A 25,617-nucleotide genomic window follows, 5' to 3' on the forward strand; every position below is an offset into this window, starting at 1 on the left:
AGAAGCCTAACGGGTTGGGTTCCCTGCATGAAGGGCAGTTTATGAGATGGTCGAGCTTTTCTTGATAGTGGGAAGAAGCAGGAAAGAAAAAAAAAGAAGTCTGCTTGGAAGGTGAGGAATGGATATGAGGAGGAAGAAATGTCACTGGAAGGGCAGTGCTGTGGTGCAAGAGGTGACCCAGAGGGAGCTGGATCAGCCCATGGTTTGTGTTCCAAAGAGCAGCCGGTGAGGGTGCAGACACAGCAGTGAAGGTGCAGAAATGCTGGGGGGAGAGCAGGTGGGGAAGCGAGATGGGTCTCTGCAGCCTGCAGGGAAAGAGGCTGGAGGTCATGGCTTCTCCTTTCTGCTTCAGAAAGCAAACCAAGGTGTTTCTCACCATCAGAGCTGAAGAAAAGACTAAAAGGAGACCTCATGGTGGCTACAGCTTCCTCACAAGGGGAGAAGGAAGGGAAGGCACTGATCTCTTCTCTCTGGTGACCAGAGAGAGAACCCAAGGGAATGGCAGAAGATGTGCCAGGGGAGGTTCAGGTTGGACATGAGGAAAAGGTTTTTCCCCCAGAGGTGCTGGACACTGAACAGGCTCCCCAGGGAGGTGTCACGGCCCCAACCTGACAGTGTTCAAGAAGAGACTGGACAACGTCCTCAGACACACGGGGTGACCTGTGGGGTGTCCTGTGCAGGGACAGGAGTTGGACTCCATGATCCTTTGGGTCCTTCCAACTCAGGACATTCTATGACTCTATGAAACACTAGGTCAAAAGTCCATGTTTTCATTGTCCAGATGAGATGTAAACATACACATCATTTGCATGTCCAGTGTGTGCATGTGGTGAGATGAACCCAAGGGAGCACAAATGCCATCAGCTGTTCCTTGGGTTGCCATAAAGGTCAGTGGGACAGAGATGGTGTTCAGGGTTCTCTTACAAACTGCGTTATTGCAGGGTTCCATGGCTGTGGAGGGCACTGTGAGGTCACTTCTGCCTCTGCAGGGGATTGGCCAACAGCAGGAACATGGCTGGGAAAGGACTGTGAGGTCACACATACGAGACGAGCAATGGGGCCCAATCAGCATGGCTGGATGAAAGGCAGGTCCTGCTTGACCAGCCTGATCTCCTTCTGTGACAAGGTGACCGGCTGAGCAGATGAGGGAAAGTCTGTCGTGGGGAGTGAATCCGCCACACAGGCTGTGGGTGTTGTGTCCTTAGACTGCAGTAAAGCCTGTGACACCGTGTCCCACAGCATCTCCTGGAGAAGCTGCAGCTCGTGGCCTGGATGGTGTGTCTGCGATGGGTAAAGAACTGGCTGGAAGGCCAGGCCCAAAGAGTTGTGGTGAACAGAGCCAAATGCAGTTGGCGTCCAGTCACAAGTGGTGTCCCAAGGGCTCAGTATTTGACTCAGTTCTACTTAAGCTTTATTAATGATGTGGATGAGGGGATCGAGTGCACCCTCATTAAGTTTGCAGATGACACCAAGTTGGGTGGGAGTGTTGGTCTGCTGGAGGGTGGGAAGGCCATGCAGACCCGCTGGATCATTGGGTGAGGCCATTTGTATGAGGTTTGACTGGACCAAGTGCCGGGTCCTGCACTTGGGTCACAACAACCCCAGGCTCAGGGAAGAGTGGCTGGAAAATTGCCTGGTGGAAAGGGATCAGGGGGTGTTGATCGACAGCAGCTGAACATGAGCTGTGTGTGCCCACGTGGCCAAAAGGGCCACCAGCATCCTGGCTTGTGTCAGGAATGGTGTGGCCAGCAGGACTAGGGAAGTGATTGTGCCACTGCTCTCAGCGCTGATGAGGTCGCATCTTAAATCCTGTGTTCAGGTTTGGGCCCTTAATCATCAGAAGGACATTGAGGCACTAGAGAGAGTGCAGAGGAGGGAACGGAGCTGCTTGGTGTCTGGAGCACAAGTGTGATGAGGAGCGGCTGAGGGAACTGGTGGGTTCAGCCTGGAGAACAGGAGGCTGAGGGGAGACCTTCTCGCTGTCCACAACTGTCTGAAAGGAGGTTGAACATGGAGGGGGTTGGTCTCTTCTCCCAAGTAGCAAGTGATGGGACAAGAAGAAATGGCCCCAAGTTGTGCCAGGGGATGTTTAGATTGAATATTAGGAAAACAATTCTTCCTGGAAAGCGTTGTCATGTGGTGGAACACGCTGTCCATGGCAGTGGTGGAGTCACCATCTCTGTAGGTGTTTTAAAGGCATTTAGACGAGGTTCTTAGGGACACGGTTTAGTTCTAGATTTAGGTTGTGGTTGGACTCAATGGTCCTGAGGGTCTCTTCCAACTGAATGATTCTCTATTATCAACTGGAATATTCTTCTATCACATCTTCTAAGTGCTCTTCACATATCTGCCTCTTCACCTACAGTCCTGAAACTTATCTAATTAGATGCACAAGTGTTGAATACTAATTGTAAATGATGAAAGCACCATGGCTCTATCAGTCTGGTCTGATACCTGCCCGTCCCAGCAAACACCTCGGGTACACGGGGCCTCTGGAGGTTTGCACTGGGTGCTTATAGTGAGACCATGGAGCTCAGCCCAAAAACCTGAGAATTCTCCATAAAACTTAAAAACCAACCACCACCAACAACAGGAAAAAGAACAAAAAACCCCACACTCTTTTTTTCATCAGATGAAATAATTCAAAATTTCCAAGAAAATGTCTGTGGAATTTCTATCCTTCCAAAATATGAATTTTCAGAATGTGTATGGACTGTGGGAGATGAAACGTTGGCCTTTCCCTGTGCTTGCAGTGCCAGAACTCTGTCTGTCACTACGTGTATTTAATCCCCTGGACATCCAGGAGTTTCCACCTGTCCTTGCCCAGCTCACCGTGTCTGAACTCATCTCTTCAGAAGCCTGGCTGGACAATTGCACTTTCCATCGCTCCCCAGAGGTTCTTCACCTCTCACTCTTGGCTCATTCAGAGCCTCTCAGCTCTCACTCTGCTTTGAGCTTCAGGCAGGTAAAGTCTTTCAGCAGTTGCTCTCCTACTCCCTATAGGCAACTCTTCAATTATGGCATTGGACCTCACTGGAAACTACTTCATTTAACCATAGAACTGAGAAACATCATTAAGTTGTATTGTGGTTTTTTTTTTTTTCTCCTTTTTTGTTTCCTCTAATTAAAAATTCCCCGGTGCCTGTTTACATCCAGTTCTCTGAGGAAACATGAAGCAATTCCTGCAAAGAAGCTGTAACAATCAGTGCAAACTTCAGTGCAGAATCTGATGTAAAGAAATGTGCTGGAAATCCCAGGGGCCAATGAGCAGAACAGGGAGTTTGGGGAGCTGATTATAGATTTCCTGCTAACAATCTGAGCAGAGAAACATTCTTCACAGAACTGCTCTGTTTATTTGACACCTTTTAGGTCTCCTCCTCTGCCTCTATTTTTATTTTCTTGTTCCTCCACCTCTTCCTTCTTCCAAAACCTTTCAAGGGAAAGATTCCTGGAATCACAGAGCAACTCAGGTGTGAACATCATCTTGTCTCCCTGTCCTGCTCAGGGCAGGGTGACCCAGGTGAGGTTGTCCAAGGCCTCTGCCCAGCTTTGCACCATCCACAAAGGAGCTGAAGGTTCACTGTGTCACATCATACAGGGGAGAATAGAGACGTTCAACAGTGTTGGCCCAAGTGCTGATCCCTGAGGGATCCCACTGGTAACTGGCTCTGTGGGCACTTCTACCACTGGTGACATTTGGGCTCTACGGGGGACTATAGATGCTATATAAAATGCTATATAAAAAGATGTGCTCATGCTTTTGTGACACTAGTGTATTGAAAAATTAAAATGTCATGAGTTTGCCTGTTTAAGAGTTGGGGTGTTCAGCTGGAGAAGAGAGTCTCCTGGGAGACCTTATTGCAGCCTTTCTGGACCGAAAAGGGACCAACAAGAACAACGGGGACAGACTTTTGAGCAGGGCCTGTTGCAACAGGACAAAGGGTGATGGTTATACTGGAAGAGGGGAGAGTCAAGGAATGAAATGAGGAAGAGATTTTTTACACTGAGGGTGGTAAAACACTGGGACAGGCTTCCCAGAGAGGGGGTGGATGAACCATCCCGGAGACATCCCAGGTCAGGCTGGACGGGGCTCTGAGCAACCTGAGCTGCTGAAGATGTCCCTGATCGCCGAGGGGAGTTGGACCAGACGGGCTGTGAATGTCACTTCCTACTCAAACTACTTTGTGATTCTAGGATTCAGTGACAGGAAGGACTGGATGCATCAGTGCTTGATAACCAGAAAAGGTCTTGTCTGGCTTGTGCGAGCCAGGCCGGCAGGTTCACCCAGCAGCTCTCCCCACCCGAGTGGAGAGCTGACCCACTTGTGTACAACCCACCCTGCCCCTGCCCCACAGTGCCCAGAGGATGCTGCCCAGGGCCCCAGGATGGACATTGGTGGGGAGTATTGGGAGCATGGGAGGTTTACTGGGAGCACTGGGGGTTTACTGGGACTTCTTGGAGGTTTCCTGGGAACAATGGGGGTTGCTGGGATCACTGGAGAGGATAGTGGGGGTTACTACGTACTCTAGAAAGATTAGTGGGGGAGTACTGGGAATACTGGGAGGGTTACTGGGAGCATGTGGGGTTGCCTGAGTGTTACTGGGAGTACTAGGTGGTTACTGGGAGCACTGGGAGGGCTACTGGGAGCACTGGGGGTTTACTGGGAGTCCTTGCAGGATTACTGGGAACAATGGGGGTTGCTGTGAGCACTGGAGGGGTTAGTGGGGGCCACTGGGTGCTCTGGGGAGGTGTCTGGGAACACTGGGGGTTGCTGGGGAGTTACTGGGAGCACTAGGTGGTTACTGGGAGCACTGGGAAGGTTACTGGGAAGAGTAGGTTTATTAGTGGGGGGTTTCTGGGAACACTGGGAGGGTTACTGGGAGCACTGGGGGTTTACTGGGAGTTCTTGCAGGATTACTGGGAACATTGGGGGTTGCTGGGGCTTTACTGGGAGGGTTATTGGGAGTGTAACTGGGAACATTAGAAGGATTAGTGCGGGGTTATTGGGAACATTTTGGGGGTTACTGGGAACATTGCAGTTGGTGGGGGTTTACTGGGAGCACTAGGTGGTTGCTGGGAGCACTGGGAGGGTTATTGGGAGCACTGAGGGTTTATTGGGAATTTTTGGAGGATTACTGGAAACAGTGGGGGTTGCTGGGAGCACTGGAGGGGTTAGTGGGGGGTTACTGGGAGCACTGGGAGGGGTTACTGGGAACAGTGGGTGTTGCTGAGGGCTCACATGAAAGCACTAGGTGGTTCCTGGGATCACTGGGAGGGCTAGCGGGTGATTACTGGGAGCAATGAGGGTGTTGCTGGGGCTCACTTCGAGCACTGGGGGCTTGCTGGGAGCACTGGGAGGTTTACTGAGAGCACTGGGAGGTTTACTGGGAGGATTACTGGAAACAGTAGGACGATTAGTGGGGGTTAATGGGAATACAACATGGTTACTGGGAGCACTGTGGGGGCCTGCTGGGAGCACAAGGACAGTTAGTGGGAGCACTGGGGGTTAACTGGGAGTTCTTGGAGGATTACTGGGAACAATGGGGGCTGCTGGGAGCACTGGAAAGGTTAGTTGGGGGCTACTGGGAGCACTGGAGAGGTTAATGGGAGGGTTACTGGAAGCACTGGAGGGGTCAGTGGGAGGGTTACTGGGAGCACTGGAGGGGTTAGTGGGGGTTACTGGGGGCACTGGAGGGGTGAGTGGGAGGGTTACTGGGAGTACTGGAGGGGTCAGTGGGAGGGTTACTGGGAGCACTGGAAGGATCAGTGAGAGGGTTACTGGGAGCACTGGAAGGATCAGTGGGAGGGTTACTGGGAATACTGGAGGGGTCAGTGGGAGGGTTATTGGGAGCACTGGAGGGGTCAGTGGGAGGGTTACTGGGAGCACTGGGAGCATTAGGGTGATACTGCTGTGGGTGTCCAGCACAACCCACCAGCTCAGGGTGAGGACGTTGCCGAGGCCCCTCCAGCAGCCGAGAGCGGCCTCAGTCCCAGGCCCTGCTGGTCGTGGGGGTTTGAACTGCCCTGATGTTTCTGGAAGGACGACTCAGCCAGACACAGTCCAGGAGGTTCAGCAAGTGCATCCATGGGAACTTCCTGATGCAAAGGGTGGAGGAGCCGACCAGGAGAGGAGCTGCTGGACCTCATCCTCACTAACAAGGAGGGGCTGGTTGAGGCGGTAAAGGTTGAGGGCTGCCTTGGCTGCAGCGACCAGGAGATGGTGGAGTTCAGGATCTTGTGTGGCAGGAGCAGGATAGCAAGCAGAATTGCAACCCTGGATTTCAGTAGGGCCAACTTTGGCCTTTTCAGGCAATTGCTGGAGGAAATCACATGGGCAAGGCTGCTTGAAGGTAAATCCATAAATCCATGGGTCCAGATGGGATGCACCTGCGGGTGCTGAGGGAGCTGGCTGAGGTCATTGCTGGGCCGCTCTCCATCATCTTTGCTAAGTTGTGGCAAATGGGAGAGGTGCCTGAGGACTGGAGGGAAACAAATGTCACTGCAGTCTTCAAAAAGGGCAGGAAGGAGGACCCGGGGAACTCTAGACTGGTCAGCCTCACCTGCATCCCTGGGAAACTGATGGAACGGCTTCTCCTTGGTGCCATCTCAAGGCATATCAGGGACAACAGGGTCATTAGGGGTAGTCAACATGGCTTCACCAAGGGGAAGTCGTGCTTGACCAACCTCATTGACTGTTATGAAGACATAATGAGGTGGATACATGATGGCAGAGCAGTGGATGTGCTCTACCTTGACTTCAGTAAAGCCTTGACACAGTGTCCCACAGCATCCTCACAGCTAAACTGAGGGAGTGTGGGCTGGATGAGCGGGGAGTGAGGTGACTGCGAACTGGCTGAAGGGAAGAAGCCAGAGAGTCATGGTCAATGGGGCAGAGTCTGGTTGAGGCCTGGATCTAGTGCAGAGCATCAGGGGGCAGTGCTGGGGCCTGTACTATTCAATAAATTCATCAGTGACTTGGATGAGGGAATAGAGTGACTGTCAGCAAGTTTGCTGATGACACCAAGCTGGGAGGAGTGGGTGACACTGGAAGCTGTGCTGCCATCAGAGACCTGGACAGGCTGGAGAGCTGGGCGGGGAGAAATGTAATGAAATAGAACAAGGGCAAGTGTAGAGTATTACAGCTGGGCAAGAAGAACCCCAGGTTCCAGTGTGAGTTGGGGAAGGACCTGTTGGAGAGCAGTGGAGGGGAAAGGGACCTGGGGGTCCTGGGGACAGCAGGGTGACCATGAGCCAGCACTGGGCCCTTGTGGCCAGGAAGCCAATGGGACCTGGGGTGGGTTAGAAGGGGGTGGTCAGTAGGTCAGAGAGGTTCTCCTGCCCCTCTGCTCGGCCCTGGGGAGACCACACCTGGAATATTCTCATACCAATTTATTTTTTACTAGCAAGAATACAATGCTGGCAAGAAGTATCTCTGCAGAGCAGACACAACTAACTTTACTGATTACTTCAGGCTGTCTCAAAGGATGTGCCCCTGGAGCCTGAGGGACACCTGGAGGAGCCCAGAGGGGACAGAGAAAGGGACATCATGGGCTGCTCCTGTGCTGCTGAGCTGGGCTGGGCTCCTGGGACACAGGGAGCTCATGGCAGCGGCAGCGCTGCAGAGAGACAGCTCTGCCCAGGAGCAGCTCCTCTGCACACGCAGCAGGGCTGAGGGCTCTGCCTGCAGCACCGAGGGCACAGGAGCCAGGCACAGAGAGGGAAAAGCAGTCTGGGCTGGGAGGATGCTGAGAGGTCACTGGAAATGAAATCCTCTCTGATATGAAGCCTGTGGCTGCAGGGCATTGCATCTGCAAATCATGGTAGGATCTCAGAAAGCTGTCACATTGCAGAGCCTGCAAGAGATGTAAGTACAGCTCTCAGAGGTTCTCTGATCAGAGGGGAGGATGTGCTGCAGAGCAGGGATTGCCTTCTGCACTGTTAGAGTGACAAGACGTGAATGCTGCGTTCTCCCCAGGGTGGCTGTGGGGTGTAAATGTCAATGTGCAGGCAGGGGTGCCCAGGGCTGTCCTGCAGAGCAGGGTCCCTGCACCCCAGGGCTGTGCCGGGCAGGGACTCTGCCGCCTGCCAGGGTCAGCGCTCAGCCTGCCCGGGAGAGCCCAGCAGCACTGAGGGGAGAAGCTGTGGGGGGAAGGAGCGGCCCCCGGCAGGGCAGGGTCCTTCTGCTGCCGGGTTCTCCGTGGGTCGGGGCTGCTCACAGCTCCAGCTCATTCCAGAATATTGACAAGAGGAGGTTTCAAGGAGAAGAAGAAGACAAAGAGTACTACAAAGATAAGGAACCTCCCTGAGTCTGTGTTTTCAGTCTCCTACTCTGGGGAATGGGTGGTGATTAAGGCAGGTTTTAATTTTAATCAAATACTTGAGACACATGAACTTCAGTAGGTCTTAAAGAGAATCCTGGCATGCCTTGCCTCTCCTCTGCCTATGCAGAACCAGCATCACCTTTGCTGGACACCTTACACTCACCACCTGGAACCAGCGTCTCCAAGTCTTTCCTTCACCAGCCTCCAGGGACAGGGACCTGCACTGGTTGTTTCCTTCACAGCTGTGTCAGTGATGGCCCTTCATGGGGTCAGAAATTTGGGGTTTGCTTCTGCCTTTCACTTCATTAGACGTTTGTTCATTTTTTCAGTATCTGCAGTTCAGGATCATGGCACCAGAGGGCTCACTAACATATAAAGTGCCCTTACAAGCCAAGGCTCTGTGCATCATTTTCCTAAAGGCTTCAAGTCTGGTGTGGATGACTAGGGAGATTTCAGGAATAGCAAAACACAGAGGATTTCTATAATAAATAGGAGGAAAGCCAAATTTATTCTATTTTTGTCCCTGTTCATCCTTCCCTACCTTTCCAAAACAGGTGGTATAACCACTCTCCTGTTCATATGGATGTGGAACGTGTCTTGAGAAGACTGAATAGGCCAGAAAAGTGGGTGCCTAAATCACTACTTGAATGAGGAGATAGTCCAGAACACCTCAAGAGGAGTCACACTCCTCTGGGTCGAAGGTGGGTTCTCTTGACAATCTCAGGTGCCACAGCACAGCGATACTTGTGTTCAGGGAGCTCCTCAAGTGACCCATCTCCTGTTCTGTAACGGTGTCTGAGTTTGCTCAGGTCCCCCCTGACTTGAGCCCCATCCACTGCTGGGTGTTCTCCAGACTCCTGCCTTCAGGAACAAAGTCCCAGGAGACCTTGCTGGTGAAGATGGAGGCAACGAAGCCATGAAGAACCTCAGTCCTGTCTGATTCTACTCTTACAAAGTTCAGCAGCAGGCCCATATTCATCCTGTCTATTCTTCTACTGCGAGTGAAGGTCATCTTGCTGCCCTTCAGGTACAGGTATCCAACGCAGCTTTGGCATCATCCCCACATCCATGGACAAGGTTTCTCAATTCCTCCTTTGCAGCTTCCCCTGCTCCTACCTCCTGTGTGCTGCCTTTGTGCCCTGCAGCTCCAACAGTTCGGTCAAACAGTCTCATGAGATAAATGGTTCTTTTCACGGGTATTTGAAGAGATCATTCTTGTGCTTGGAGCAGGCTGTTCTGTAAGGCTGATCAGATTTCCTGAGCTCCTTCACCCTTCAGACCGACTTCCATGTCACCACCTTTATTGGCTGCCATCTCCCAGTATGTCTAAGTGTTTTCCTCTGGAGCCCACCAGCCTGTGCTCTGCTGCTGGCCTTCCTCCCTCCCCTCTGGTGTCAGGGACCCCCTGTTTCCTGGTCACAACAGACAAGCCGGACACTGATGTTCACATCCCTCACCAGCTCTTCCTTGTTTCCAAGTTCCAGATCCCAGTGAGAGAAAAGCTCTGCAGACACCAAGGTCATATCCCATAGGACCCAAGCAGGTCCCTCAGCAGCCAAATCCTGCTCTCCTGAAATCCTGCTCTTGGCCTTGTTCTCATCTCCCAGGAGCCTCAGCTCCACTTTCCCATCCCTGACTGTGCCATCCTGACCAACTCTTTCTGGTTTGTAAGTGTGAAGTCCCACAGGGCACCTCACCCCACTGACTCCTCAGTCACCCGTGTCAGGAAGATGTTGTCAATGGGTTCCAAAACCCTCCTGGATGGCTGGTACCTTGTAGATATTCTGATATCTCAGGTCTGCCACAAGGTCATGGCCCTGGAAACATGAGGCTTCTTTCATTTGTCTGAAGGAGACCTCATCTAATTCCAGTTTCTCATCAGTGAGTCAGTAGCTGATGTGCAGTCACCACAACACTGCCCATGTTGTTCTGCCCTCTCATGCTGACTCCTCAACGTTCAGCTGACATTGTCTGTCCCCAGGCAGAGCTCCACACATTCCTGCTGCTCTACCACATGAACAGAAACTCTCTCTTTGACTCCAGACCTCTGGCATTATGAGCACCACACGCACAAGACCCCACAGATTCTCCAGGAGATGGTATTTATAGTATCCTGTAACTCCTCATGCTGTTATGTTGGGAGATACACCTCCGTCAGGATAAACAATCTGCATGCAAACTTTAACAGCTGAGCAAATGGAGATTCAGTCCAGGAAGAGTCCAGACCTTGAGAAAATCTGGGATTTACCCAACAGAAAACTCTTAATTTGTAGAAAGAGAAATGAGCAGTGAGGTATCAGGGGGGACAATAACCCCATCGATCAGGACAGAGCAGGACCTGACATGCTGAGCAGTGACCCTGAGGAGAAGGGCCTGGGCACTCCAAGGTCCCCACCCCAGCCCGTGGTGCACGCTCACCATGAACAAGGCAGCTGCACACGGGGCTGCATGAGGAGGAGCGTGGGGACCCAGACACCTGCAGTTCTCATCCCAGTCGGTTCAGCACTGGTGTGACCCACACACACGGGTGTGTGCCAGTGTGCGGCTTCCCAGTCTGGAGCAGCAGGGAGGAACTGCAGAGTGCAGGGCTGTGCCAAGGCAGGTTCAGCACCTTGTGCACATGGGGTGGGGTGCTGAGGGACCTGGGCAGCTTTGGCCCAGCAGCGCTGGGGAGGCTGCAGCAGTGCAGGAGTAGCCTGAGAGTGCTTGAAGGGCGGTTTCAGAGGTGATGGGGGTTTCTGCATAGTGGGAAAGAGCTTGAGAAAGAAATAATGGCCCAAAGTGCAGCTGGGGAGGTCCAGGCTGGACATGAGCAGAAAGGAATGTGATGGAAGGGCAGTGCTGTGGGGGAGCAGGTCAGCAGAGGGAGTCTGCATCAGCCCAAGGCTTTGTGCTTCAAGGACCAGCTGGGGAGGATGGAGAGATCTCAGCAAAGGAAGGAAGATGCTCAGACAGGAGCAGGTGGGCAGCAGGGGGGATGTCTCCAGCCTGCAGGGACAGAGGTGCAGGGGATGGACAGCACAGGACAGGCTGTCGTGGAGATGATCACGGGATGGAAAGAGGCTGAAAGCCCCACCAGCCATGAGCTCCTTCTCCCCTTGGCTGTGGCTGTTGTCTGCACCTCTGATGCCTGTGAGGAGACACCTTGTCCTTCCAGCACAGGGGCCTCATGGCCTCCTTGTCCCCAGCCAGGAACCTGGGAGGTGTGGGACCATAGTCCTGCCCTTGGCCTTGCACAGCCCCACATCACACTGTCCCAGGAAGGGCCCTGGGCAACGTGGGAGGGACAGGATCTGCCTTCCCAGGGCTGGGGGTCAGGGCTTGTCCCTTTGATTAATGAAACACATCCAGGTTTACTCAGCATTAGAGAGACCTTTACTTTGCTTTTCCTGATCTGTCATCACTGCCTCCAGTTTTCTACTCTAACTGGCCCTGGGGAATGTCGCTCAATAGTGTCCTCCAGTGGGACCCATTAACATTACAAGAAACTTTGCAGTTTGAATCTGACTTTGACTTCTTGAGAGGTTTCATCACCTTCCTCCAGGGTCTGAGGTCCATGGACTCAGCACCAAACCCACCAGAGGGGTCATTAAAGCACCTTGTGCTGCTCCTGTGCTGCTGAGCTGGGCTGGGCTCCTGGGACACAGGGAGCTCATGGCAGCGGAGAGGCCTTGAGATTCCTTTGAGCCTGACTAATTCAGCAACAGGTCTTTATCTATCAAGACCCCTCCACACTTCCCCCTTTCTTTTCCTGAATTAGTCAGGCCCCTTAAACCGCACGGTGCATCATTTTTGAAATATACTGCAACATAGAACACGTGTTTAACAACATAATTACAATTACATATAATGCAGTTAAACCTTACTTAATAAGATCAAACTACTACCTGCCTATTCTTAAAACCTTAATTCTACTGTGGCAACCTTATTAACACACTATTTTAATAGATTCAAAATAACCAGACAAGTTAATACAATATATTCTCTTAAATTCCTAAAAGATTTATAACTGCGCAGTTTATAGGGTAACATACTTAATATCATCAGCATATACTAATAATTGAATTAATATCTTAAAAGTTATCTTAACCTATTTAAAAGATCAATAGCTTAACTTTAATATCTCTTCTAAAACTTTATCAGTTGCTAAACTTAGATTACTATGGTAGAGATATCTCATAATTTTACCTTATCTATGCATTAACTATCTAATCATAATATCACCCTTTTGGATCTCCTGCTGATTGTTCAAATTGCCATTCTCCACAGAAGGGACACCACCTGCTTGCTTATAGGCTTCTAGGCCACCAGGTCTGCGAGCATCTGTAACACTGAATTACGATCCATGGTTTACATCTGAATCAGTCCTCACAACTTATCTCCCTCCTGTCCATCTGCATCCGTTGAATCTTTGTTGAATCCGCTTCAATCCTCGGCCTGTAATGACACAAACATAACCTTTTCCCCAGGTTATCAATTGATGTGGCCTTTTTCATTGACTAGTGATTTGACCATAATTAATACAGGTTCTTTCTGATTTAGCATGGTTTTGGGTCATACTTGCAAAGTATTTCATCACATACAATGCTTTTGACCATTGGTTTTGTGGTGTTTCCCCTACTTCCCCCATTCTTTTTTAAAACAAACAAACAAACAAAAAAAGGTTCAGAACCAGATACGTGTGTTAGATCTTGACTACGTACTCAAAGTCACAAATCAAATTTAGAGGTTCCTCCTTAAAAGCTCTAAGTAATTTAAAGCTGTGCCAGGTTCTGCTAATTGGGTTGAACCTTCAGTAATTTTTACAGAATGATGCCAATTGTTATCTTCACACCAAACCACTACAGCTTTATGAGACTTCCCAGAACCATCAACAAAAACTTTGCAAGTATGTAAGATCAGACCAAATACAAGTATGGCCTATGACTTGATGTTAAGGACTTGCAGGTTCTGCAGCAATTTACATTTAGGCATGCCAAAAGCTGTGCTGTTAAGAAAACCAGCTAGTGCAATTTATAAAGACATAGATTACTAACTAAGAAAATCAGAATTGCATTTCACAAATGGTACATATATGACAAAAGGATCATGGCCTATTAAGACTGAAATTAATTTCCTGCATTTTCTTGATCAGAGTGACAATTGGTATATAACAGTCGGTATATCAGTCTGCTAGCAATCTCTTCATACTGTCCCACAATAGCCACAGGTTGTTTCTATGTTGTAGCTATAGACAAATCTGCAAGTCCGATCAAATGCAGCCAGCCTGTAAGGTTGTCATAAATTAATTCCTCAAAGTTTCTAACTCCATTTTGGCTGTCATAGTTATTGGATATTGTTTTCCCTTACCGGATCGAAGTCCTGTTTCAGATCTATCAGTGTAGAATTTGCTTTATCGAAACATTGGCTGTTAATGCTAGTGGAAATACAGCATTTGAAATTTCCTTGGAGATTTCTCACTTGCAGCAAGCAGATCTGCACCATCCCAGCAGCTTCTTGTAGGCCATGCAACTAAACAGAATTCTCAGAAAACGTTATTGGAGCTTACAATTTACTTAACAAAACTTAACCTAAGAGAGCTATAGGACTTTCTGGAAACTATAAGAATTTATGTATTAAAACTTTGTTCCAAATTTGGCATTCCATTGGTCTCAAAAAATGGCCTTTCTTTCGTTCTCTCCCATGACCTCAAAAGCTAGCATGGTGAATTTACTAAGAAGTCTCTTACAACTAATTACCACAGAATAAGTCTATCAACAAGTTTTTGGTTTAATTTTCCAGTTTCATTAGAACTATGGGTCTGCTAAGGATGCCTTTAAACTTCACCCTCGGACTGCTCCGTTCAGTATTACATCGCTGCTGTGGGGGGGAGAGAAAACCCCCCTTTCACTGCTTTAAAAGCAGGCAGCCAGGTTTTTCCGTTTTTGTTTTTCTTACTCTTCGTGCTGCAGTTTAGAGATAACCAAGGTCACGCAGCTGGCATCATGGCTGGTACGAAGTGGGAGGCTCTGGGAAACTTCTCAGTTACAATGAGCTGCACACAGGCCTGGGATGTTTTGGTCTTTTGTTTTCCCATTTCATTCCAGCCATAATACACTTTATATGCAGTTTCAAGTAGCTCAGCAATAGTTACATTCCTTAGCTCCATTTACCTTTTACAATTTAGAGATGTCAAAAAACAGTATAAACCAGTATAATAAACATCAATCCATTATTCTATTTTCCTAAATCTAAATCAGTTAATATTCTAGCAACTTTTAAATACAACCTCTTCTAAATTCACATCTATCATAGCATTTTAACAATTTAAATGCTTTTCTAACAATATAAGCAATTACTCTAATGTGTAAGGATGCATCCTAATGGGGAGCAAGGTGGAATTTTAGCAGTGGAACTGGTTCCCATTTTGTAATCATCTCCCCAAACAAGATTCTTTTGGTACCAAATATGAATATGCAAACCAAAATACTGAGCTCAGATGTGAAAACCAAATACCCAGTTCAAATATGCAGATGGATCACAGTCACACTAATTTAAGACAATATCTCAATTTTTGCATTGCACCTTTGGACCGCTCACTGCCCGGCCAGGTAGCAGTGCCTCTGGGTCTCCCTGACAAAACAGGTCAGTGCGCGCCGGAGCCCATCAGCACGCACCCCCCCGCCATCGCAGCGGGCTGAACTGGGCAAGGCCTTGTTTTGTTTTGGTTTGGTTTCTTTTAGTGTCTCATCTGGTGCGCTACAGCTGTTATTCCAAAACCAGGATTCTTTACATGATGTGCATACGGAAAAATCAAATTTAGTGCACCGACATGAGAGACAGTCTGTCACAGAGTTGCGCAAGTCTGAATGCTGGAATAAAGGTAGCATGCTGGAGAGAAAAATAACAGCTACCACACGCAAAATTTTACGATCACATTCACGCAGTAAAGAACTAAATTACTCATGATCTTCTGAATTATCACAAAATGCACATTTTGAGTCAACGGATTCTCATGATTTAACAGACTGTGAACTTATCGTACCATATAGCACAGACCTACCAAAATTGCAACATACTTAAACAGATACCCACAAAGAAAACAGGTTAATAAGGAAAGCATCTTGCAGACTCTAACAAGTTTGCTGTGACCTGTGTGTTATCAGGTAACTCTCTCTCAGCTGTCTGAAATGATTTAATGATCTCTTGTAGGGATTCATTTTGTCCTGCTCTGCTGGCCTCAAAAACAACATTAATTGCAACAAGATTCTATTCTCTTGACACTCAGCAGCCAACACTGATTTCAATATTTAACAAGATCTTCCTTCCTTATAATTCCGAGTGCTTTCCCAAGTTTTAAAACACCTCCCAATACTGATTTTTTAGGAACACAACTGAAAACAATTATTCCTGACCCCATCTTGCAAGTAAAAACCTTGAGAACAGGGAAGGAGGGAAGGGAGGGGGGGAACGCACAGGTCTGCTTGAAAACAATTAACTCACATTCCTGACAAGCTGCTTGATTTTCAGAGAGGCAATACACAGGAGCACATAATACGTACTGTAAAACTTGCAAATAACATGTTGATAGCAAACATTAGCATTCTCTACTGCTAATCTCAACACCCGTGCTTCCTTAGCTTCTAAGTTTTCAACCTGCTTACTGATGGCCTCTTGAAGATAGTCAATAAATTGCATGTAATTCTCATTGGGACACTGATTAACAGTTGCAAATTATTTGGCTGTTTTGTTGGTTTCAGACACCTCTCTCATAGCTTGATATGCAAGATCTGTTGACTACCTCAGGATTTCAGAAACTAATCGTGCCTGTAGTTGTGGCGTGTCAATTAGTGTCTCTTCCAGGAGTTGTGGGATACCTGCCCCTTTCAACGAATCCGCATAGTTCTGTCCTAAATGATCTATAGCTGTTACCTTTCACAGAGTTCTTTTGCCCAGTTCTCATCCGGCGACTCCTTCTGCTCTTTCGTAGGAGTTAGAGGGTTGAAAAACAGTAAAAGCAGATTGGTAAAATTGGTAAAAGGACTGATAATACACTTGTTTACGACTTTAGCATTCTCATCTATCACAGGTTCTTTGAGCAAGTTGTCTGACTCCAATCCTCTGGACTTGCTGTTCTCAGCAGGGTTAGATGACGGTACAGGAGGCCACCTGCTCGGCATTTTTCCTCCCCCCGCCCCAGACTGCTGTATCATCGGGGGGACGGCACAACAGGGGATGGAGTGGGTCAAAAGACACGATCCGGGTAAACTTCACAGTCATTTTTAGGTTTGTTATCAGGCTGCAACGCTGGAAAAAATCTGGCAACGGTAGCCCGCTTGGCCTTAAAGTCTTTTAAGGTGGAAATTTTAAGCTTCTATGTAGTCACTAATGATTTAGTTTCTTTATCATCTCCATTGCTGACATAATTCCATAATATCTGCCCTTTATCATCCCAAAGTTAACGTTTAAAAGCCTTCCGTTTTCTCCCGGGTAGCCATTAATTCTGTACCGAATTAATAGTCTACATATGTTACTTTCTTCTTATTTAAGTCCTCTCATAGAGAGAATATGCAGGAGGAGTTTAACTATGGCTTCTTCCTCAGAGGATTTATTTTGCCCCATAACTTCACTCTCCCCTCCTCCCGCTCCCAGCCGCTCACCCTTTTACGGTGACTTCTTCAATTAACGCGGAGCGTCCTTACCCTCTGCCCAGTTTTCAGTCCAGCTGATCCGCCTCCGGCTGGGCCTGCTCTAGGCTTTTCCCCAACTTCAGTGGTACACCGTTCAGAGTATCACGTCAGGGTCAGCATTTGTTAGAGCAAGAGAAGGACTTAGCAAAACCAGTCAATTCAATGTGAATCACGCTAAACCATTTATTACAGAAACAAGTCTCCTTATATACGTAACTATATTCTAATCACGCGTCCACGCTCCAAGCATGGATTCGCTAAATGAGTATCGTGGGCTGTCCGTGCTCTGGAGTCTCACTGATGATATGTCCGATGATTCACGCCACGCCAGGACCCCGGTGATTGTGGAACGCCCCTCTTTCTCACAGCAGATTCAGCTTCTCAAAGCGGCCTTGAGATTCCTTTGAGCCTGACTAATTCAGCAACAGACCTTTATCTATCAAGACCCCTGCACAGGCAGCCAATAAAGGTTGTGACATGGAATTAGGTCTGAAGGGTGAAGGAGCTCAGGAAATCTGAGAAACCTTACAGGACAGCCGGCTCCAAGCACAAGAATGATCTCTCCAAGTACCATCAGAAAAAAGTGTTTGTCTAGTGAGGCTGCTCCTCTGAACTGTTGGAGCTCCAGGGCACAACGGCAGCACACAGAAGGTGGAATCAGGGGAAGCTGCAAAGGAGGAATTTAGAAACTTGGCCATGGGTGTAGAGATGATGCAAATCTCCCCTGGGCTTGATACTTGCAGGGGAGTGTAAGGGCAGCAAGATGAGCTGGCACAGTTTCCTTACAGTAAAAGAATACACAGGGTGAATGTGGGACTGCTGCTGAACTTCAGAAGAGTAGAATCAGACAGGACTGAGGTTCTTCATGGCCTCTTTGCCTCCATCTTCACCAGCAAGGGCTCCGGGGACCAGACTCGAAAGCTTTAGGAAAATGCTACACAGAGCCTTGGCATGGAAGGGCATTTTAGATGTTAGTGATCCTGAACTGCAGATACTGAGAGAATGAACAATCCTCTAATGAAGTGAAAGGCAGAAGCAAACCCCAAGTTTCTGACCCCATGAAGGGCCATCACTGACACAGCTGTGAAGGAAACAACCAGTGCAGGTCCCTGTCCCTGGAGGCTGGTGAAGGAAAGACTTGGAGACGCTGGTTCCAGGTGGTGAGGGCCATGTGGAGGTGGCTCTGATGCCATGTGAGCCCTTGATGCTTGTTCATCACCAGAATGGCTGAGCCCTGACCCCTGGGACCTGGTAAATTTTTCTCAAATATTTTTCAAGGCTTTTCCTGTGGTCAGTGTGAGTGTTTTGTGTTTTGGGGGTGGTGTTTATGTCAAGTGCTGTTGCTTTAACTGCAAGGCTCTGGATTTCTGTGGAGCTGGAAATGCCTGTGAGTTCCTCACAACTCATCCAGCTTCTTTCATTCACCTGGAAATGGTCACCAGTCACCTCAGTGTCCCAGTCCCAGACTTGCTGGAATCCTCTATTTGGATCCACAACCATGACTGCAGGAGGTTCATGCATCCACCAGGCTCATGGATGATTCCTGAGGACCATCCAAGTGTGGGCAGTGTAAGAGAGGAGCAGAGCAGGGTCAGCTCATGGGCCATGACTGAGCACAGCCACCCCAGCAGCAGCCGTTCCCCATCTCCCAGGCACAGCCATGCCCACAGCATGCAAATGGCACTGCCATACATGATCAGCCCAGAGAGGCCTTTCTTCCTTCCATATTCCCAGGAAAATCTTCCTCCTGTTCCTCCTCCACCTGCAGACATCAATTGCTTTTCATTTCTGGGCTCAGACTTGGCTGGAAGGGTTCACTGAAGCCATCACCATCTCATTGCTTCTCCCTGACATGCCCTGACCCTCTCCCACACCTACAATGGCCAATCACGGCTGCTCAGGCCTCCTGCTCTTCAGAAGAGGCCTCGAGCTTCTTGGTTCTTCCTGGTGCTTATTATGAACTTCCTCGCTCTCTCCAGAGTTCACGGTGAGCTTTCTTGTCCATAACAGCCCTTTATGACCATGTCTCACTAAATGGTTGTGTTTGTATGATCATTTGTGCAGAAAGGGCAGTCACAGGACAGCACCCAATATGTCAAAACTGATGCCGAGTGAAATACCGTAAAGCCCTGATGAGTCCCCCTGTGTCTGTGTCTCTCCTGGAAGGAGTCTGTCCCGAGAAGGGGATCCAGCTCCTGCCACTCTCTGCAGAGGCACATGAGCAGTGTCCATCACCTGGGGACACAAAGGGTGACGTTTGCCAGACCACCCGTCATCTGAACCACTTAGATGTGTGCTTGTGGATGGGGTATGGAGCATTATAGTGCAAATGCCTATTTAATTGTCATTGCCAGAGGGGCTACCACATTGCAGTGTACCATTTTACAGGTATGTAAATACAAGCATATACGACTGACATTCCTAGACATATTACACAAATACTTGAAAGATTATTGATGCCTTTTAACATGATTATCCACAGAAGCCCCACCAGCTTTGCATCTCAGGAAACGGGATCCAGAGTCCAAGGGCAGGATGGTTTGGGCTCTGTGCTGGGATCTGGAAACTGAAACGTGCTCCCATCTCCCAGCCCCCTGCCCTCCTCAGTGAGGGTGTGAGACATTCTGCAGCGAGGGCTCAACTCACAGCCATGACCAGTATCTTATGTCCAACTGCAGCCAATGGTGTCCTGCCAGCTCAGGATTGGAGCTTCCATTGCTGGAGGGGTTTAAAAGACATGGAGATGTTGCGCTTTGGGATATGGTTTAGTGGTGGACTGGGTTGGTGCCTGCATTGGGAGTTTTCCCCTTCCTGGGGTAAAAGACTCTTGAAGAGAGACATTTGTAGAGATTTGGGTCACAGGGGTTTGCAGCAATCCTGTCAAACTCTGAGCAGGATGAGCTTTGGAGCCCAGGAGAAATGCAGATGCTCTGAAGGATGTTTGTGAACAGTGGTGCTGTCAGTAGTAACAGTAACAGGGAACTCTTTATTCTTACTGATGATGATGATAAACTAAAGCTCTTTAATTTCATTCCTAACAGTCATTCTTGCTTTTCAAAACACCTACTACACAACAGCACTTGTTTCTTGAAATAAGTTCTTAGAACAATGCTATTTTTTATTTTTTTTTAATCATTTCAAGAGTACACCTACTGGACAGAATTACCCCAAGATCATCCTTCTGAAAGAACTTTTCTCCTTTTATTTTTATTTTTATTTTTTTTTTCCTGTTGTGAGGTCTTGTTGGCACAGGAGAACAGTTTCTTTTTGAGACAAAGATGCCAAGGAACAGATCCCAGGTCAGTGCAAAGGCCCAAAGGAAGCCAGAATCTTTATGTGTGTGCACTGACACACACTGTCACCTGCATTTCCAGTCTCTGCAGCCCCAACCGTGCAGCAGAGTCTGGAGTTCTGAGCTCCCTCATCTGCCCTGTGTGACACGTGTAAAATGGAACGACCCCAGTCCAATGGCTGGTTTTGATTCTCTTCACAGCCTGAAGCACCACATGGGTCAGGAGACAAGCCAGGATACCCAACCAGGACTCACATGCTCTGCTCTGCAAGTTTAGGTGTTCAATAGCATCTCAGCAGACATGTCACGGTGATTCCTGGCTTCAAGGAGCTGGTCAAGAGCCTCATCTCAATTTCTGTAATGGTGGCTTTGATGCCTGACTGATGTGCAAACTCTGTACGTGGATAGTCACACTTGTTGAACAACCTGCTCTGAAAGGGTTAACAAGATGAGCAGCTCTTTCTGGAAGGGTATTAGCATACCAAAAAAGAAGACCCTGGATTGGGGCAAAAGGGATGCCAAAGTTGCTGTCATAGCTGTTTAGAGGTACTTGTAAAGCAGCCCTGCACCTCATGTTAATTATTCCTGTGCTCAGAGAGAACCTGAGAGCTTTGTCTGAATTGAAAACATGAACAGGATGAAAGGACAGCATCATTCAGGCTGGATGGGACCTCGGGAGATGTCTTGACCAACCTCCTGCTCACAGCAGGGTCAGACCAGATTGCTCAGGACTTTACCCAAACACATCTTGGTCACTTTCTGGGACAGAGTGAGTGTGCACTCCTGGGAAACAGCTTCCAGTGCTGGACTGTCCTCAGGACTGGAAAGTTTCTCCCTTTCTACAGCACCTTTCCAAGCCCAAACATCCAGATGGCTTTTTACCCATCTACTTACACTGACACAGACCAGAATTTACTGCCTTGGGCACAAGAATACTAGAGGGTGACACTGCATGTCTTGACAACTTTCAGGTAACAGACCATCACTGTTCTCCCCACGTCCACAACCCTGTCCTTTCCTCACAGAAAGCAAAGAGGATGGACAGGCACAACCTGCCCTGGGCAAACCCCGTCACCTTCTCTTCCAGACACCCAGAAATGGGGTCCCAGTGGACATGCTCTGGGGCACAGCCCTTAGTTCCCCTGCTCACCCACTGGCCATTTTGAACAGTGCACACACTGTGTGAGAGCTGCCAGCGGTCAGGGAGTCCCCCCAGTCTCCATGAGCTTTCACAGATGGTGGAGAGTGGCCTCACTGTGACATGGTCCTGCTGTCCCAGCTCCTGGGATGCTGCCCCTGCTGTCCCATAGACTGGAGAGGATTGTGTTAGTTCCAGTGACTCTGACTTGATCCCCATCCACTGCTGCTTGTTCTCCTGCAGATTCCTGTCTCAAGTCACAGATGATTGGGAAACAGCAATTTCTCTGAAGAAAGATTCTTCCATTCAGAGTGCTGGTAGGAAATGTATTTTGCTGACTACCTGGATGCAATTATATACTTTACTATATACTTACCAACACGTAAATATTTTTTTTCCTTATGATCACATAGACAGGAAACACAGATCTGATGAGATCACTGTCAACATGGCATTCTAAAAAGCGAACGGTTCAATTAACAGATCAATTATCTTTCTTAATGCTGTAGGCTTTGCTAGGATAGAAATCTTGAGAACATTTGTTTTTTTTAAATGGAGGGAAAAGGAAACCAAATGAAAGATTTAAAGTGAAGATAGTGTATTTTTGGAACTTTAAGAATCAAATGTTATTGGTGTTTTATTTCTCTATTCTTTGTTTTGAATACTCTAAATATCAGTGTTTTCTCATGAGATCAAAATGAGACTTTTCAGGATGTGCATTAAGAGCAAGAGGAGAACTTCTGATCCTGCACTAGATTTGCCTTCTCAGCACTCTCTCTGTTATCTGTGCATCTCATCTCCCTCATCCTCCAGGTGTTTCCTCCTGCCCTGACTAAACTGACCATGTCTGCAGCCCCATTTCCAGCAGCTGATCTGCACACAACACTTGCGATTGCTCTCTGGGTTTCCCTTCCTCTTACTCTTTGATCACTCAGACACTTGTCAACAATCCAGTTGCTGCTTTCAGCTTCAAGGAGTTAAAAGCAACCTTGTCTTTCAGTAGTCTGTCTATTCTGTCTTTAGCCAACTCCTTTCTTGTGTTTATTTTATGATTTCCTTTCTGTCTAAAACATTTCTTGCATGGTTCTGCCTTGGAGAAGGTGAACCTCAGTGGTGGCAGCTTGTCCTTGGCATTCAGTTGAGGGGTGTGTTTTCTTTTAATCGTGAATCTCACCAGTGTTATTTTGTTAGTTCAAAGGTAAAGCAAAGTCCCTCTTTGTTGCATGCAGCCAGGTCTCCAAAGAGAGCAGGTGGGAGCTGGTGCAAAGGAGCTGGCACATCCAGCTGCAGATGCAGTGAAGTCTGGGGTGAGGAAAAGGGATGCAAGGCCCAGGGGCCAATGAGAGAAACGATGGGGTTGGGAGGTGAGGAGCAAGGTTGTCCGCACGGTGTGAGACCTCAAGGGACAGCTTCTCCAGCCAGTCCAGACCTCCTTAGGAGAGACCCTGGATCAACATCAGACAATGCTGCAATCACCTCTTCTCCAAACTGAAAAGGATTAAAATACACCCTTTACAATAGAAAGACTTTTTTATCAGAAACTTTTTGAAATCTTTCTCCATAATTACACAAAGAAAACTCTCTAATTAACTATACAAGATTGGAAGGACATTACAAGAAGACACATGGTTTGTTAGAGCTTTCTTGAGTGTAATGAGCCCCATGGTGCATTTGGTGCTGAGTCCTTGAACATTGCTCAGGTGCTGAGAGGAGACTGCACAAACCTTTCCAGAAGTCAAAGCCAGAAGAAAAAAGTACTAAGTTCCTTGAAGTATTAATGAGTTCCACTGAGGGCAAGTACCAGCAGAGCCTCCCCAGGGACTCGCTACAGCAGAGAATTGGAGGCCATGATGGCAGATAAACAAAGGGAAACGTGCAGGCAGCTGAGGTGCTGAGCAAACCCTGGGTTAGTTGGATGAAGCAGAGAGGCCAAGGCCTGACCCCCAGCCCCTGGGAAGGCAGATCCTGTCCCTCACACATTGCTCAGGGCTCTTCCTGGGGCAGGGGATGTGGGCTGTGTGGTGTGAGTGAAGGACAATGGGGTGACAGTTCCCAGCTTACTGGGGGTGTGCAGGAGGCCATGAGGTGCCCCAGTGCCTGAGGACAACACGTCTCCTCACAGGCCTTGGTGGCAGAGGCCATGGCCATAGCCAAGGGGACAAAGACTTGGGTTCTCCTGGTGACATCCAGCCTTGCCAGTGCCCTTTGCCATCTCCACCACAGGTTGTCCCACACTGTCCCTCAGCTGCTGCTGTTTCCCTGCAGGCTGTAGACACCCGTCTCACTTCCTCCCCTTGCTCTCACCCTGGTATTTCCATACATTGACTGATGTGTCTCCACTCTTGTGCTGTTCCTGGAAACACAAGTACATGGACTGATCTCCTGCTCCTTCTGGATGATTTCTCGTACCACAGCACTGCCCTTTGAGTGACATTTCTTCCTTCTCATGTCCAGTCTCCATGTTCCAGGCTGCTCTGTGTGTCAGTGTTTCTGCTGTAGAGAGGGGGACCCTAAAACTACTGACCTGTCAGCCTCTTACCTGTGCCTGGAAGATCATGGCTCAGATCCTCCTAGAAGCTGTGCTGAGGCACAAGGGGGACAGGAGGTGATTTGAGACAGCCAGCACGGCTTCAAACAAGGGCAAGTCCTGCCTGACCAACCCAGTGGCCTTCTACAATGGAGTAACTACATCAGTGGACAAAGGAAGGGCCATGGATGTCATCTATCTGGACTTCTGTAAAGCCTTTGACATCGTCTCTCACAACATCCTTCTCTTTAATTTGGAGACGTATGGATTTGATGGCTGGACTGTTCAGTGGGTGAGGAACTGGCTCAATGGTCGCACCCAGAGAGTGGTGGTCAATGGCACAATGTCTGGATGGCCACTGGTGACAAGTGGTGTCCCTCAGGGGTCCATACTGGGATCAGTACTGTTTAATATCTTCATCAATGACATAGTGGGATCACGTGCACCCTCAGCAAGTTTGCAGATGATGCCAAACTGAGTGGTGTTGTTGACACACCTGAGGGACAGAAGGCCATCCAGCTCGAGATGTGGACCCGTATGAATCTCCTGAGTTTCAACAAGGCCAAACTCAAGGTCCTACACCTGGGTTGGGGCAACCCCAGGTATCAGTACAGCCTGGGGGACGAAGGGATTGAGAGCAGCCTTGACGAGAAAGACTTGGGGATACTGGTGGGTGATAGACTGGACTGGAGCCGGCAATGTGTGCTTGCAGCCCAGAAGGCCAAACATATCTTGGGCTGCATCCAAAGGAGCATGACAGGCAGGTCAAGGGAGGGGATTCTGCCCCTCTGCTCCACTCTGGTGAGACCCCACTTGGAGTCCTGCGTCCAGCTCTGGAGCCCTCAGGTCAGGAAAGACATGGACCTGTTGGAGAGGGTCCAGAGCAGGGTCACCAAGATGGTCAGAGGGATGGAACCGCTCAGCTGGGGGGACAGGCTGGGAGAGTTGTGGATGTTAAGCCTGGAGAAGAGAAGGCTGCAGGGACACCTTATTGCGGCCTTTCTGTACTTAAAAGGGCAGTGCCAGGAGGTGTGAGCAGCACAGAGCGGAGCACACAGCGGGTGGGATGGGGTCAGTGACACTGACAGGGAGCAGACCAGGGACAGAGACACAGCTGCAGGCAGCACAGACATGGGCAGGGAGAGTTAACTGCTACCAGAAATGCTGGGACAGGATTTAGGGAATTCTCTCAGATGCTCCCGATTGCAGACACATTTCCCAGTGCAACCCTTGTCTCCTCTCCTCCCCAGCAGACCCTCTGCCCCAAAGCCATGGGGTCCAGGTCACGAGTCTCCACCTCAGCAGCTGGACCTCCAGGTGAAGGGTTCCTGCAACGGGGTACACAAAAAAGGTGCTAAAAGTACTTGCTCTCCAGTGTCATTATGTGAGTGGCAGCAGCACAGCCGGGTCAGGAGAAGGTTCCACAGCATGCCCGTCTGCCTTTCTGTCCTTGCTTTATTTTCTGGTAGCACTGCAGTGTCCTTCCCTGTTTCTCCACCTGTCCCTGGTGCTCTTGCTCTCTGGGGTTGGGGTGTGAGTGTCGGTCGCTTCTTGTTCTGACATCAACTCAAGGGGTCTTTCCCCAGAGGTGTGTTCATGGAAACAAGATGCCCAAGCTGCATTTTAAACTGTGATAAGCAGTTTTTCTCGGCTGGTAGAAAGAGAGAATG

General features: G+C 48.9%; 1 protein-coding gene across 1 annotated transcript in view; it reads right to left on the reverse strand.

Annotated features, from left to right (window-relative positions):
* LOC309450358 (olfactory receptor 14A16-like) overlaps positions 1–25,617 on the reverse strand; it is a gene marked incomplete at its 3' end in the record, with an annotated part of 259,029 nt that overhangs the window by 100,800 nt on the left and 132,612 nt on the right. The gene's annotated exons all lie outside the window — the stretch shown is intronic.

Source organism: Streptopelia decaocto (genome assembly GCF_964273445.1).
Source record: "Streptopelia decaocto genome assembly, chromosome: 26".
NCBI classification, from domain to species: domain Eukaryota; kingdom Metazoa; phylum Chordata; class Aves; order Columbiformes; family Columbidae; genus Streptopelia; species Streptopelia decaocto.